The sequence below is a fragment of the Anastrepha ludens genome, chromosome 3 (assembly GCF_028408465.1).
Source record: "Anastrepha ludens isolate Willacy chromosome 3, idAnaLude1.1, whole genome shotgun sequence".
NCBI classification, from domain to species: Eukaryota; Metazoa; Arthropoda; class Insecta; order Diptera; family Tephritidae; genus Anastrepha; species Anastrepha ludens.
This window is the reverse complement of record NC_071499.1, coordinates 82,399,414-82,414,335: the sequence shown is the minus strand read 5'-3', so window position 1 is coordinate 82,414,335 and position 14,922 is coordinate 82,399,414.

The window sequence follows — 14,922 nt, the reverse complement described above, 5'->3', positions numbered from 1 at the left end:
CAAGAATTCTTTAATCACAATAGTCAATAAATTTATCAAAAGGTGTTTAATCGCATCACACTGATGTGCGCTTAAGCCTTACAACCCATCAAACTCAAATAAATAAACTGGTAAGCGAGCTCACGTAGAAGCTCTGGAAACATTTCATCAGCTTAAGCTAAACAAATAACAAGTTTTCCTTAGACAAGTTAGTCTATTGTTTAGCAACCCTTTTTTTTTTTGCCGGGACAAACTAGCAAGTACAGCACTGAGACAACATTAAGTCCATTGTACTGCACTCGGGTGCCCTTTTCAATTTTCTTTAAATCTACCCGACCTCCGAAAAAATCTGAGATCTTGTGGTACCAAGGAGTCAAGGTGGTCACTTCTTAACACATCAGTACCAAAGACTTCAGGCCTGATTCGAGCAAAGGTCGGGCAGACGCACATGCAACCCTTAGCAACAGTCACAATTGCGACAGTTCCGTAAAATAAGTATTGACCCTCGTACATATCATTCGAATTTTTTTTTAACAAAATATAATATAATTATATATATTATAATCGTAAATTCTCAGCAATTAATTGAAAAATAAATATGCAAATCCGTTTACACACACATACATATATAGAAAATATAGTAGTAAACTTTTGCAAAAATTGTTTGCATGAAAATGTAAAGAAAAAAATCATAATAATAAAACAGCATGCATGTATGTATGTATGCATGTATGTATGTATGTGTAATTGTCGCGCTCATATTTCGAATAAAATCCCAAAATTCCTCGTAAACGTTAATTCAATGTCTCGAACAGGGCTAATCCTACCTGCTTTGCATGAAAATTTACGATCGCTAATGAACTTTAATACGCCCATTAATAGCAGCGACAAAAACAAACGCAGAAGCACCTACCAAAGCGAGAACAGCAGCAACAGCGATAACAAATGCATTCACATAAATGTCACACATTAAATTAAATTAAAAAATTCCGAAAACATCTTCTTAATTAGTTCAATCGAAAGCAATAAAAATCAGAGAATGGAAGAAAAACAATGGAGTGATGAAAAAGCAAAGAAAAAAAGTGGGTCAAAAACAAAGGAGAAATGAAAAGTTGGGTGCTAATGATATGGACAGGAAATTGAAAGATATATGGATGGTGGATTCTAATTGGAATATGAAAATAGGGTTATTGGAACAAATGAAATTTTGTAATGAAAACAAAAAAAAAACAAAAAAAAACATCAGCATTTGAGGGCTCCTAAAAATTAATTAAAAATGCTACTTTCGGGATTACTTTATTAGACGCTCAATACATGCATGTATGCATACATATGCACATACGCAAGCGTTTGTATGTAAATAAATAATTACCTCTTTGACTGCTGACACTGCAAATTGCTATTGCTGTCGCTGCGGATGGATACTGCTGTTGCTGCTGCTAGTCCGCAAGTCTGCTGTTTTGCTGATGATGGCAATCGATAAGCGCGGGCGTCGTTGTGTACTTGACTGCTCTTACTTGGCTTTGCTTAAGGCATTAACTCTATTGAAATTTGCATTTTCGTTAGCAGTTTTGCTTATAATAAAAATTTGTTTATTAATCCAGCCAATTATAAACGAACAAAACTAACGAACTCATTTTGTGAGTAAACAAACTATACAACACTCGCCGCCTTCTTGGGCTTATATTGAATTGCTTCTCAACCAAGTGGGCTAGCGGAAATCGGGGGAAAAGCTGTTGAAGTATACAGAATATTTAATTAGAACAAATATACATATGCATGTTTATACATACTTGTATTCTATAGGTGGTCCGAGAAATCGCTGTGGAGTGTAAAAAAATTTGTTCAAGCAACTTTTTCTAATAAAATTTTTCTAAACCAATAACACACGGAAAAAAAGTGAGATGAGTCTGTAAGAAATGTGCACGCATGCATGCATTTGTATGGTGTAGATGTGGGTATGTATGGTATATTTATTTATTAGATTATTTATGCTTAACTCTTGCGCTAATTATGCATCGAGTCACCGATTACAGAGTGTAACAAAATGAATTAGCAGTATAAATAGTAGTAGAAAATCGAAAAATTGTTTTGAATAAGCCAAATGCATCACCTTTTTAAACTAAAGCATTTATAAAATTTTTGTTAAGTCCCAATATTAGGTGTGGTGGCAGCTAAATAATTTTTTAACTTAATATGAGGGGTTAGGGGTAGTCAGAGGCCCGAAAAAATTATGATTTTCAATAATTTTTTGAAGTGAAACTTCTTTAGCGGCGGTCTGATATTTGAGCGAGAATGGAGAGTGAATTGGAAAAAATGTAACGTTTAGAGATTTCGTTACGCGAGAGAGAAAAAAAAGATACAACGTAGAGAGAAGGAGAAGGTATGCATTTTCTATACCTAAGACATAGGCTTCGTTGTAAGACAGAGTATACAGATATATAACATAGAGAGAAAGAGAGCTATATATCATAATGTTACGCGACAGAGAAAAAATCAGAAAAAAAGTTGCTGGTCATGTTGCAGCGCACAATATCAGTAAAACAGCGGTACCAATCGGACGACGCACATCAACAATCCCGCTTAACAACAACAAAACGATTAACGCTAAACGATCACATTTACCATTAGTTTGTGCTTGTGCGACGACCATTCACAAGTCTCAGGGAAGCACGCATTCTGAAGTTGTTTACGAATGTGATAAAAAACATTCCCAATCATTAGTTTACGTTGCTTTATCACGAGTCACTTGTATTGAAGGCTTGTGGATTATAACGAACGGAAATGATTTTAGATTCTACCATGGTCGACGAGCATCAGTCAGTATGTCTCATTTACAAGATGAATTCCGGAGACTATCGGAAACTGTGGATAAACAAATAATTGATTTCATGACTCAGAGAAGAGGGCTATCTGTATATACTCTTAATTGTCAGAGCCTACGAGCACATTCCGCAGATTTAACAGACTCTGTCATCCGCAAATCGAGTATAGTATTATTGTCCGAAACTTGGTTAAACGATAACGAGGATATTAGTATACCAAATTTCAATTGAGTCATCAAATATAAGCGACTAAATGTTAGAGCTGGCGGGGTGGCAATCTACCACAATCAAGACGATAGCGTAAATATCGTCACACCAAACATGGAAATGACTGCACGGCAGTCTCAGTCATATTCATCAACAGTCACACCAGTTGGCGATGTTTGCATTGCAGAATGTCAAACCCTGAATGGAAAAACTATTGTCATAGCCGCCATCTATACCTCACCGAACCAAAATCTTGATGACATAATATATTTCATTCACCGCTCACTACTGGTTTACAGCCACGCAGGTGCAAATGCACTTGGAAGAGGCGAAGATAAAATTCCATTGATTCCAATGATTCTTTGCCGTTGATTCAATTTCTTCGAGAAACATTCGGTTTGCAAATAAACAATAACCCTAAAGAATCAACAACAAAATCCGGAACTACACTAGATGCAATTTTCACACGTTATCTAGAAAATATTGAATCACGTACATATATTTCATATTTCAGCTATCACAAACCAATTATATCAGTATTACCAATTGAACCACCAACAGATGATAGCATAATGCATATATAGTTAATAAAATCGAATTTTGGCTACACAAATTTTATACTGTTGAATTTCTTTTGAAATTATCCCTGTCTCCTTCTCTTCCTCTCTCGCTCTTTCTCTCTCTCTCTCTCTCTCTCTCTCTCTCTCTCTCTCTCTTATTCACACTCATTCACACACAGAAGTTTCACTTCTACCACATGTACGATGCTGCACATGATTTTTTTTGCTAGTCAGTTGCTAACAAAATAAAAACATAGCATTAATACATTATGTTTCAACTTGATTGTAGCAAAAGTTTTTTAAAAGTTATCGCTGTTTGTGTGGAACCCGTTTCTCCAAAAGGCCCTTGCGGTAATCATCATAAGTCCTTGGAGATTCCTCAATCAGACAAGAGCAATTAGTTTTATTAATAGATAATCTTGTGCCTGACCGAAACTTTTTTTTCCAAAATTAACAATATGGCGGCCTCAGGAAATATTTTTCACATTTTCGAGAAAAAAACCGAGAATTAATTGTTTAAAAAAAATCGAAATTTTTGAAAAAAAAGAATCCTTCAATCGGCACGGGTTTTTTATGTTTTTCAAAAGCAGCATACATTTTATTGAAATCTACTAAGCGGTTTTTAAGTTACAGTGATCACCAGTTAAAAAAACATTGTTTGGAGCAAAACGCTTTTAAAGTTTTTCTATCGATTTATATAGAGTTATACGAATTATTTAATTAGTTACACTGTGTCATCTATTCCTGTGCCATATAATAAAAGGTTTTCCTATAAGAGGTGTTATTCCCGTAAAATATCAATGGTTTCGTTGCTTGTGTGGCACGTAGCGCCCTCTTGTTGAAAATAAACGTTGTCCAAAACAATACCATCCAATTCCGCCCATAAACAATCGTTTATCATCTCTCGATAGCGCAATCCATTCACCGTAACTGTTGCTCCAGCTTCATTTTCGAAAAAGTAAGGCCCAATGACTGCGCCGGACCATAAACCGCACCAGACAGTCACACGTTGAGGATAGAGAGGCTTTTCAACAATAACTTTTGTATTTTCTGAGATCCGACAATTTGGCTTGTTGACGAAGCCAAACGAGGTGGAAATGGGCCTCATCACTCAAGATGATTTTTCGATGGAATTCCGGATCATTTTCATGCACTTCAACGACCCAATCAGCAAAGACATGACGTTGTTGATGTTCGGCCGGCTTGAGTTCTTGTATTAACTGGACTTTATAAGCCTTCAGACCCAAATCTTAATGCAAATCACGATGTAAAAACGTTTGTAGAATGCCTAATTCCAAAGAACGACGAAAAATAGACAAACCTGGGTTTTCTTCAACACTTTCGGCTACAACAGCATTGTTTTCGGCTGTTCTTGAACGACGTGCACGGGTCACTAACTTGTCCAAACAGCTCGAATTTCGTCACCAATTTCTGTATTGCGGTCCGACAAGGTGCTTCACGATGATTAAAAATGCGAACCGTCGCCGCCAAATTTTCACCATTTTTATAGTGAATTTTAATAATTTCAATACGTTGTTTAAGCGTGTATCGTTCCATTTTTATTAATGGCGTGGTTTCTACTTGTCAAATATCAAGAAATGACAGCTTCAACAGCGCGCTTATCTGCCACTTTCATACGTGCTTGGTTGCAGCTGCTGCTAGCTACTTGCTCTCGAAGGCTCCGGAGCACCCGAGCGCCCTTTGTTAATTGTTGAATAACTCGAAAAATATTTGTCGGATTCACTTCAAATTTTCAGACAATATTTTTAAGATATTATACTTTAATGACTATATTTTCTGACTACCCTTAACCCCATAAGGAGTAATATCCTGTTGCTGCAAATTTTTTACAGTTTGGCTTATAGTTGGATTCAATTTCTTTAGCTCAAATCAAAGGAAAAGGCATAAGCAATATTCCAGTATAAGACTTATAAATATTTAAAAGAAGTTTGGATGACTTCAGACATCGTTTATGCCATAGTATCTCAGGCTTTCAGATAGTAATAGGTGGCGCAAAATAAAGCATCCAATTTTGATTTGTTAACCTTTTCACTTAATAAAATAAATTGTTTTGATTGATGGAAATCTTTATTTTGACCTTTACACATTCCATTACTTGTCTCATTGACGTACGACACCATTCGCGAAATCTTGTTATAGGGCGAATAATTTTGCGCCTTATTGTATTAAATGAAAAAAAAAATTACTTACACAAATATTTAGTATTGAAATTACGTATCTTCTCATTTTTCATGATCTCTCAGAAATACACGGGGTATTACACCCAGTGACTAATTATTTTTTTTTTATTTTGCTTTGGATCTGGAGATTTGGGGTTAAGAAAAAAGCTGTGAAAAACTGAGTTGCCCTTAATATGAGAGTATAAACTGCTAAGACTCCGATAAATAAACTCCATCTGAATTTAACTTTTTCTTAAGTTGTTGGATTTAGATTTATCTTATGTTCAATTTGTGTTACAGCTAAAATTAAAAACGCCTGTTTTTTGTATGTTTATTCAGTACTTATGTCTTAAAAGTCTTTTCAATAAATTAGATCTAAATAAGTAAATATATATACTGAATTATTCACTTTGTTGACGGTAGCGTGAACTATAAACAAATACTTTTTTAAAACCTTTAAGTACATCACTAGCAAAACCGGTCGCGATTCGCTGCACTTAATCTGATATTCTGCTGTGAAATTAAAGGAAAAGTAAGTAACATAACTCCGTTAAGAAAACATATTGGTCAATGCAACCTTGTTGTTGTTGTAGAATAGCATAAAATAGTCCCCACAATGGCAAGGAGTGCTGCTGCATCCTTAGCCGGTTATAAATCCGGTCGCTCAGGTAGCATTGAATCATCCTTTATTAGAAAAAAATCATGTGAAATTCATGTACATAGTGGGCGGTGTCGAACCCGGTACGAAGTAATTACGTTGGTGGCTTAGTAGCCTAAGTCGCCAAATTGCATCGTAAATCGGGTAATTTTAATAGCCATTTTTAAAGATTCCAATCCTCACACGCGAATAAAAAATGAGCAGTGAAATTAGACCTGGGTCAATCTCATTGAGTCTTTCAGACCACAGCAATGCTTTTTACGCCGAGATCTATGCCACTGTTTTCACAGCGATTTCGTGGTAATTAGTCAAGCTATTCTACATGTTTTACTAATATCAATATTATACGAAGGGTACAATTCAAGATATTTAGAACAATATCTGCAGCCCAATAGTAAGACAAAAACACGAACATGGTAAATGACGAAATTAACCATAAAGAAAAGTATCAATCCCACACACCATCGGCATTTCACTTCACAACGAAAAGATCGCCTCGTGTTAGTTAGGGATACATATGTAGAAAAAAAGATACTCACCCCTCAGGCCAACAATCAGTTAAATTAGATTTAGATTAAAAAATTTACCGTTAGGATTAACTCTACTTCTAAGTAATCCAGCAAATAAAACCATGTAGTTAAAAAAAAAAATACTGCAGATCCCAAGAACCTTTTCGACAAAACATCTTCGACCTGGAAGATCTCGTATATAGTGATGTTTCGGAGGCAGACCAGTCTGTGTTTGCACAAGTGGTTGACCTAATAATAGTAAGTGGGGTAATCTTGATTTACTATATTATCGGCCTTGAGAATTCTGTTTTGTACACAATATTGGGCCTCTATGGCCACCGAATGAAATATTTTTACTTGCCGCCTTAAAACAGCATGTTCACATTCGATGAATGCAATAGAATCAGTGCCTTGTGGATTTCAGACCCCCTAAACATTTACATAAAATATTTATATTTTTTGTATTTAAATTAAAAGATTTACTATGCAATTTTTTCAATATTGAATTTTATTATACAAATCGAAAAGAAACATACATAAGTGTCCCCTCACAAGCTGCAAATCCTGCGCTCCTATATTGGACCGCCTTTTTTATAATCTACGCCCATGGCTATGCGTTTCGCATCCAAGTATTTCTAGCTGTGCGTCATTGCTCTAATTAAAAAACCGAAGGTGATCTGCGCGTCCAGATCAGTCGTTCGCACTATGTACATACATACATACATACACATTCATCCGCCAAATGCAGACGACCACTGACTCTGTTGTTTCGTGTAAATGGCCCCCCGATGTACCCCTGCGTGAAGTGTTTCTTCATTTTTTGTGGAAAACAGCTCATAAAATTCGTTATTTTATTGAACAGCGCTGAGAAATGTTTACATAAACAAGCCGCACTCCCAAACACAAACTCATGATCATCTGTATGTATGTATGTTTGTATAATATATACATATGTATGTAACTATACGCATTAAAAAATCTTGAGAAAACAAAAAACAGCCAATGAAGGTGTCCATTCTAGCTGCTTAGCTGCATTCTTTCCTGCTATTGTTGAAGACATATCTTGTTCTTTTGTGTGATTCTCAAGGCAGAGGAAGCGCCGCCCCCAATGGCTTCCTGCTCACTCTGTCCGTAGTTAATTGGGTTATAAAACTGATGCGATTTTTATTTTTATTTAAATTTCAATTCGAAGCTCTCGTTTTTGGTAAGTAAACAATTAGTTTAATGAATTTATAGTAGGGTAGGGTAATGTAAATAGCAACAAAACTGTTGGAAAGCAACAAAAATTTAAGAAAAAATGTGCGCCTGTGCGATTTGCGTTTTCGTTGCGAGCAACTTGCTGTTATTGTTGTCGTTAATTTTACGATTTAATGACTTTTTAACGATGACACTCGCAATGCGCATAAAAATACATACATACATACAAACATATATGTGTGTACACACAATAGTTGACCTCAGTATTTACACACTTTCTATGTTTTCACAAAATTTGATACCATTTCCAAATGAAAAGGTTTAGTTCAGAACTGATTTGTGCATTTTAATACAGGGCTTTTCTATAAGTGCGCTCGAACTTTGACAGTGAATAGCTGCCATCTAAGTAAAGCTGTATATATGTATATATATACATTTGGCGCGCAGAGCCTTTCTGGGTGTCTGGCCGAGCTCCTCCTCCTATTTGTGGTGTGCGTCTTGAAATGGAAAAAGACGACTCCGAAAAGCAGATATTTTTTATGAGGAGCTTTTTCATGGCAGAAATGCACTCGAAGGTTTGCCATTACACTATTATAAAAAACTTTTTCTTCATTTTGGTGTTTCACCGAGATTCGAACCCACGTTATCTCTGAATTCCGAATGGTCGTCACGCGCCAACCCATTCGGCTACTGCGGCCGCCAGCTAAAGCTATCAGCGGCTATCACGTTTACACTTATTTAGAGTAGTTTTGAGATTTAGCCATGGAATGTTACAAAACCCGTTGAAATTGTTAGAATTTGTTTTCAAAATCAGTGCACCATTTTTTAAATGCCAAATGTTTCGTAAGCTGCCTTCGGAAAGTTAATTATCTTATCATTGGTGATGAGGATAATTTTTGGTTAAGTAGATATGTGAACAGAACGGTCTGCTGGAAGAGCTGGAGGGGAGGGGCTGTAAAGTGATTGCCTACGCAGATGACGTGACACTTATTGTCAGAGGCAAGTTTCTAGATACTCTGATGGAACTGATGCAGGGTTATCTGAATCTAGTTATAAATTGGACCGCAAATTGCGGCCTATCGATAAATCGTCTGAAGACGAAGCCTGTCTTATTTACGAGGAAATACAAAATACCAAGAGTGTTTCTCCCCTCAATAGCGGGCGCTCCGTTGGTGCTCTCTGACAAGGTGAAGTACCTGAGACTCATCCTTGACAGAGGTCTTACGTGGAAGACAAACATTGAGAAGAGAATCAGAAAGACAACAGTAGCCTTGTATGGTTGCAGGGGCGCTATTGGCAAAAGATGGGGCCTCTCGCCTAAAGTCCGTTCTGCAGAAACTGTCTATAGGACGAGGTGGAATCATCTCAACACCTTCTTCTCGTCTGGCAAAGACTTAGACATCTGAGCTCTCACTTTTTCGCTACGCCTGCGGGTATAGCCGGTATAAATATCATAAATTTGGTGAAGTTCATTAGTAGCTTGTTACGGCTAACTACGAACGCAAATCAGCCACCGTCGGCGTCGTCGTAAAATGTATGTTCATCATCGTCTCTAATCCCAAGGCTCCTTCTTCCTTCCCTTCTCCTTTCTCCTCTCCCATGTATGGCACCACAACGGACGAATTTCTTAATATTTGTCCAAGTGCGCCCTTAGCTAGGGCAGCCATTTAACCTAACCTAACCTAGATATGTGAACAGACAATATTGCCTTTTGGACTGACGAAAATACACTGGAGATTCATTAAACGCACCTGCATATAGAAAAGTCTCTACTTGGTGCGGATTTTGGTTCACCAGTATAATCGGCTTTTATTTCTTCGAAGTTTATATGAAACTGAGCCACATTTGTGCGATTATGCCATTCAAAAGTGGTCCTCTAGGTCGAACCACCAAAGCTCAAAGTTATATTCTACATATTATTTCATCGCATGTGTTTGAAAACAAAAGCCATGAAAGACGGTAATGTAACTCAATTTAAAGACAAAGTTCGTGCGTTCTTATGGAAAACCCCTATATAATCAAAAACCAAAAATAATTTCATTGCTTAAATAGGAATACATTTCATCAAAAAAGCACCGGGAATTGAATGCCAACGATTAGTCCAGTCATCAAAGCACCTTTTAAACACGTTTGAAGAGATCTTCTTCAGCTCCTTCAGCGAATGGCCTCTATCGTCTCAAAGCGGCGTCCACGGAGTGCCAATTTAAGTTGTGAGAAAAGTAACAGGGGGCTAAATCCGGTAAATACGGTGGTTGTTTGATGATATTTGCCGAGTTTGTGGTCAAAAAAGTGTTGACAATATGAGCCTTGTGGCACGGTGCGTTTTCATGGTGCAAATCTTGGGCAATTATTTTCTGTAAACTCGATAATTTTCTTGCTTTGGTTTTCAGTGCATCTTCAAACCGTCATAACTTTTGAAGTTGTCGTAACTATATCTCTAAATATGTAATTGAAAAGGTAATTTGTAAATATTTTTACTAATTTAGTTAAGTCAAATTTTTTTTCGAAATATGGAGCACAAAGTTTAAAATTAAAAAGTATACTATTTTAAAAATCAATTTTGTGCTAAAAATGATGAAGACAATCAAGAACGAATACTGTCAGACTTATGAACTTTCCAACGATACCACCGTAATGCAAATCGGATCAACAAATTTTTACTTATATGAGGGCTTAGCACGTCTTATTAAAAACTTTTTTGATTCTTAGCGCCTCCATAACTTGTGTGAAAAAAATCTCAAAGTTTTCGTATGTCAATTCCCGTCAGTTCCAGCATGAATTGAAGCCATTTTCAACACTTGCGCGAAATCGAAGGCCATGTGGCAGGAAGTCATCACTTTTTGTTGAATGTAATGTGGATTGGGTGTATAGTAAATTATGTACAATAATAAATAAATATTTTTGTGGAAACCAATTTTGAGATGTATGATATTATTTTAGAAATATAGCAGCTTTTTATTAAAAAGTATGAATATTTTAGTAAGTCAGTGTACACAGGGAATAAAACAATTCGATTTCAATAGCTCTAACAACTGCCACTGTGGCAATCGACCACAAAGGCCCTTTTCACCTGCAAACCTATCACTCCACATAATTTGCTTCTTTCCTTCACCTGCCTTTTTATGGCCGCTCGATCAACAATTGCAGCGGTAACAGCATCGCCATTGGAGTACCATTCGTTTTTGTTGTAAAGTTTAATTGCTCCTACTGCTATTGTTATTGTAGTTGTTATTGTTATAAGATTGTCATTAAGCCGTAATTTTATTGGTTTATTCAAAAAGTTCCAATAATGAGTTACATCACTCGTAAATTCTGGCTCATAAAATTGTGTACTTCCGTAATCGAAATTATTTATTAGCTTATGGTCGCGTGAGCATTTTTTTTTTTTTTTTTTGTTGGTTGCACAAAATAAATGCCAATGAAAAAGCGTTTAGGGTGCAGGATATAGAAAAAAAATATTTAATTACAAAAAAAGTCAACTTTCCTAATAGAATTTTACATCTACAGTGAGGTCATAAAACGATTTCGAAAATGGCAAATTTTATGGCATTTGTATCGGCATTCAATATTCGAATAACTACGACTGACGTGGACAAGTTTCTTTGTGCGTGCTTACGAGGCAGTCGATGCCGGATTCAGTGCCTACTTTTGGCTTGAAACATCAAATAATAGAAAGTCATCTGTAACAGCGATCGCACTACGGCGGGCAAAGAAAAAAAATTTACATAAAAAATATGTCCTTTAGAAGCGGCACAAAACTATAGCAAGACTTTTGCTTGCAGCAAGACGCCGACCACAAATTTGAGGCGAAGCTCGGCCTAACAAAGGACGTATGTGTAAGTATAAATGCATGCGTGTATACAAATGAATATTAATATTTAGTGTTACTTCTAGCCGAATTCATAATTAATTACACTTTTGCCATAAATTAAGCATTTACTGTTTTGGCAAAAAAAATGCGTGTTACATAGGTCGCAAGGTACTTGAAACATAAGTTTGGCATTTGACCATTGATAATTATTTGAGGAACTTTATTATTAATGCGCAATAAAAATTGGTCCTGCCTGGCATATATACAGGTACATATATAAATATACTTGACGCTTACGCCCTTTATTGGGTGTTTTGCCGAGCTGCTATATGTGGTGTGGGTTTTATTATGTTACACAATAAAATTTAGCCGACTCCGAACGGCACACTTCGTAAACAACACAAAAAAAATATGTTAATAATCTCGGACATAGTTTTTATACTATGCTGAATAATAAATGAAAGTATTTCTTTGACTTTTAATTTTGCGCAGTGAGTTTGGTGATCCAGTGAAGCGTTCATGGCCTGAACCAGGCCTGAAGTTAACCAATTTGTTAATAAAAATTTGAAGAAACTAATATTTCGCTCTTTACCGCGAAGCATGAGCAATATAATTGGTATGGACTTAAAATTCACATAACTGTTCCCACGAAGTATTTACTAGCTACCCGCAGAAGGCATGACTCTTTTAACAAATGTATAGTACTTCAAGAAATGTTCGGCTCTGAACACAATTATTTTAGTTGGGATGCTTCTTATTATTAGAAGTTCTAATTATTAATTACACATTTCTTTACCTTCGATTGTTTTCTGTTTGGTAGTGTATCTTCAAGCAGCCATAACTTTTGAGGATTTTGATACTTCATCTTAGAAAATCTCTTATTTAAGGGGGTCGTATGGTATTTTTTTTTTTTCATTTTTTTTTTTTTTTTTTAAATTATTCTATAACATCTTAAGATTATTGTGTGAAAGTTTGAAGTGCATTAGAGTAAAATTGACAAAGACACAAAGGATTAAGTATCTACCTCTCCAACCGGATTTCACGCTGCCGAAAATCTTTAAACGCGTTTTTCTCACACTTGCCTTTTTTACGGTCGGTGTCCACTGTAGATTCATATCTACTGCACCGATTCTTTTCAAATTTGGTTTTTTTGTTTCTTTACTTTATTCACGAGGTAATGACGTCGAGTTTTTTTTTTTTTAAATTTTGTCATATTTTAAAACAACAAAGTTTTCAAGTTTTTTTTATGAAAAATCGGTGTTTTGACTTCAAAGCGCTTTAAAAAATTTAAAAAAAAAAAAAAAAAAAAATTCGACGTTGTTACCTGCGAAACTTTATTAGCTGATGAAATCTTGGGTGTTTGGTTTTTTGATTTTAGTTGATCCAGTAATGAGTTCTGAGGGACACCGCAATAAAACTTTTTTATGAGACGTCCGCGAAGATTCGCTGCCACCAACTCATTTCTTCATAAAAATCAATGAAAATTTCACACAATATTCTTTAAATATGACTTTATAATGAAGTAATTTTAAAATTTTGAATAAATCAACTGTGTCGACAAACAAAATTTGGAAAAATATGCTTGTTTTACACCGAATTAACCATACTACCCCCTTAAAATACAACTTTTAAATATTTTGAATGAATATAGCTTATCCGAAAATTCTTTGGAAATATGGAAAGAATTTGGAAAATAAAGAGTAGATTTTTAAAGAAATATTTTTTAAGAAAAATTACTTTCTGGCTTATAACCTTTCTAACGATGGCTTATATAAGAGTTTAATACCTCTTATTAGGAACTTTTTAATTTTCTGCATCTCTATAACTACTGTGAAAAAGATTTCAAACATTAGTCCATTTCCGTCATTTTGATCAAGAGGCCAAAATTTCAACAGAACCCAAGATCATTTTGAGATGGCTGTTATATTTACTATGTAGGTGTAGAAATTAGTACCTCAATGCAAAATATCATTTCTAGACGAATCTGCGGCCGCTATAGCCGAATGGGATTGGTGCGTGGTTGGCCTAGGAGTGCTAGGTGATGAGATTTCACTTAGATAGCTAATGTTTTGTATCTGGAGCCGAAGCTATTATTTCAAGTAATTCTTAATGCACGTCTTCGCGAATTTTAACAAGCCGTTTAGCCTTTTCCTAGTAATATCCTTCACGGATGAGAAATCCGTTGATCCTAGGCACATTTGTCGATTCCTACAGAGAGCAGGGCAGTGGCAAAGTAGGTGCTGCATGAGTTACACGCAGCGCTCTGGCCTAATCCCAAGTCCCAGTATCCCGTCAGTACCTACTCCAACCAATGTATTGCAGTCTTTCCTAGACAGTGATAAAATATAGTTTGCAGTTTTCATGTTCCAAATTCTTAGCATAATTTTGGCAGTTTTGTACGAGGTTTCTGAGTTTCGACTGAGTTTCCAGAGCTAGTTAGCTCCGTTTTCAGAGAGGAGAAGTTGTAAAAATAAAAACTAGGGTCTGTCAGACTCACGCACGGTAGAAGTGAAACTTCTAAGTTGGTTGTTCCATGCATGGGAGCCCCGGTTTAGATCTCTCCCCCCTCTCTCGTGTTAAATTCAGGTTTTCATATTTTTTTTTCTATATCACTCCACATAAATTTGTACTATTTATTTTTGTCCTTATTAGCTTCAAATTTGACACTTGGGTGCAGTGTTGCACTTGACGCTGACATTTCTTTGCACATCCAATGGTATATTTTGCCTACTTTTGGCGCGTTAATCAATTTGCTTTGATCACCGAAACGGTTGAAATGTCATTTTACAACCTTCTACTTCAACTATCGTCACTCGTTTGGCAAACGCACTCATTGTATCGCTTCGTCTCCTCCATACCTACCATATATTTACTTCACAGCAGTTTCTTATTGCTTTCCCGCTTACACACATTCAATCGGCGCTTTATCTGATACTCACACACAGCACTCATTTGCACGGGCTATGGCTATCTATAATACCCGTTGTCGGTTGTCG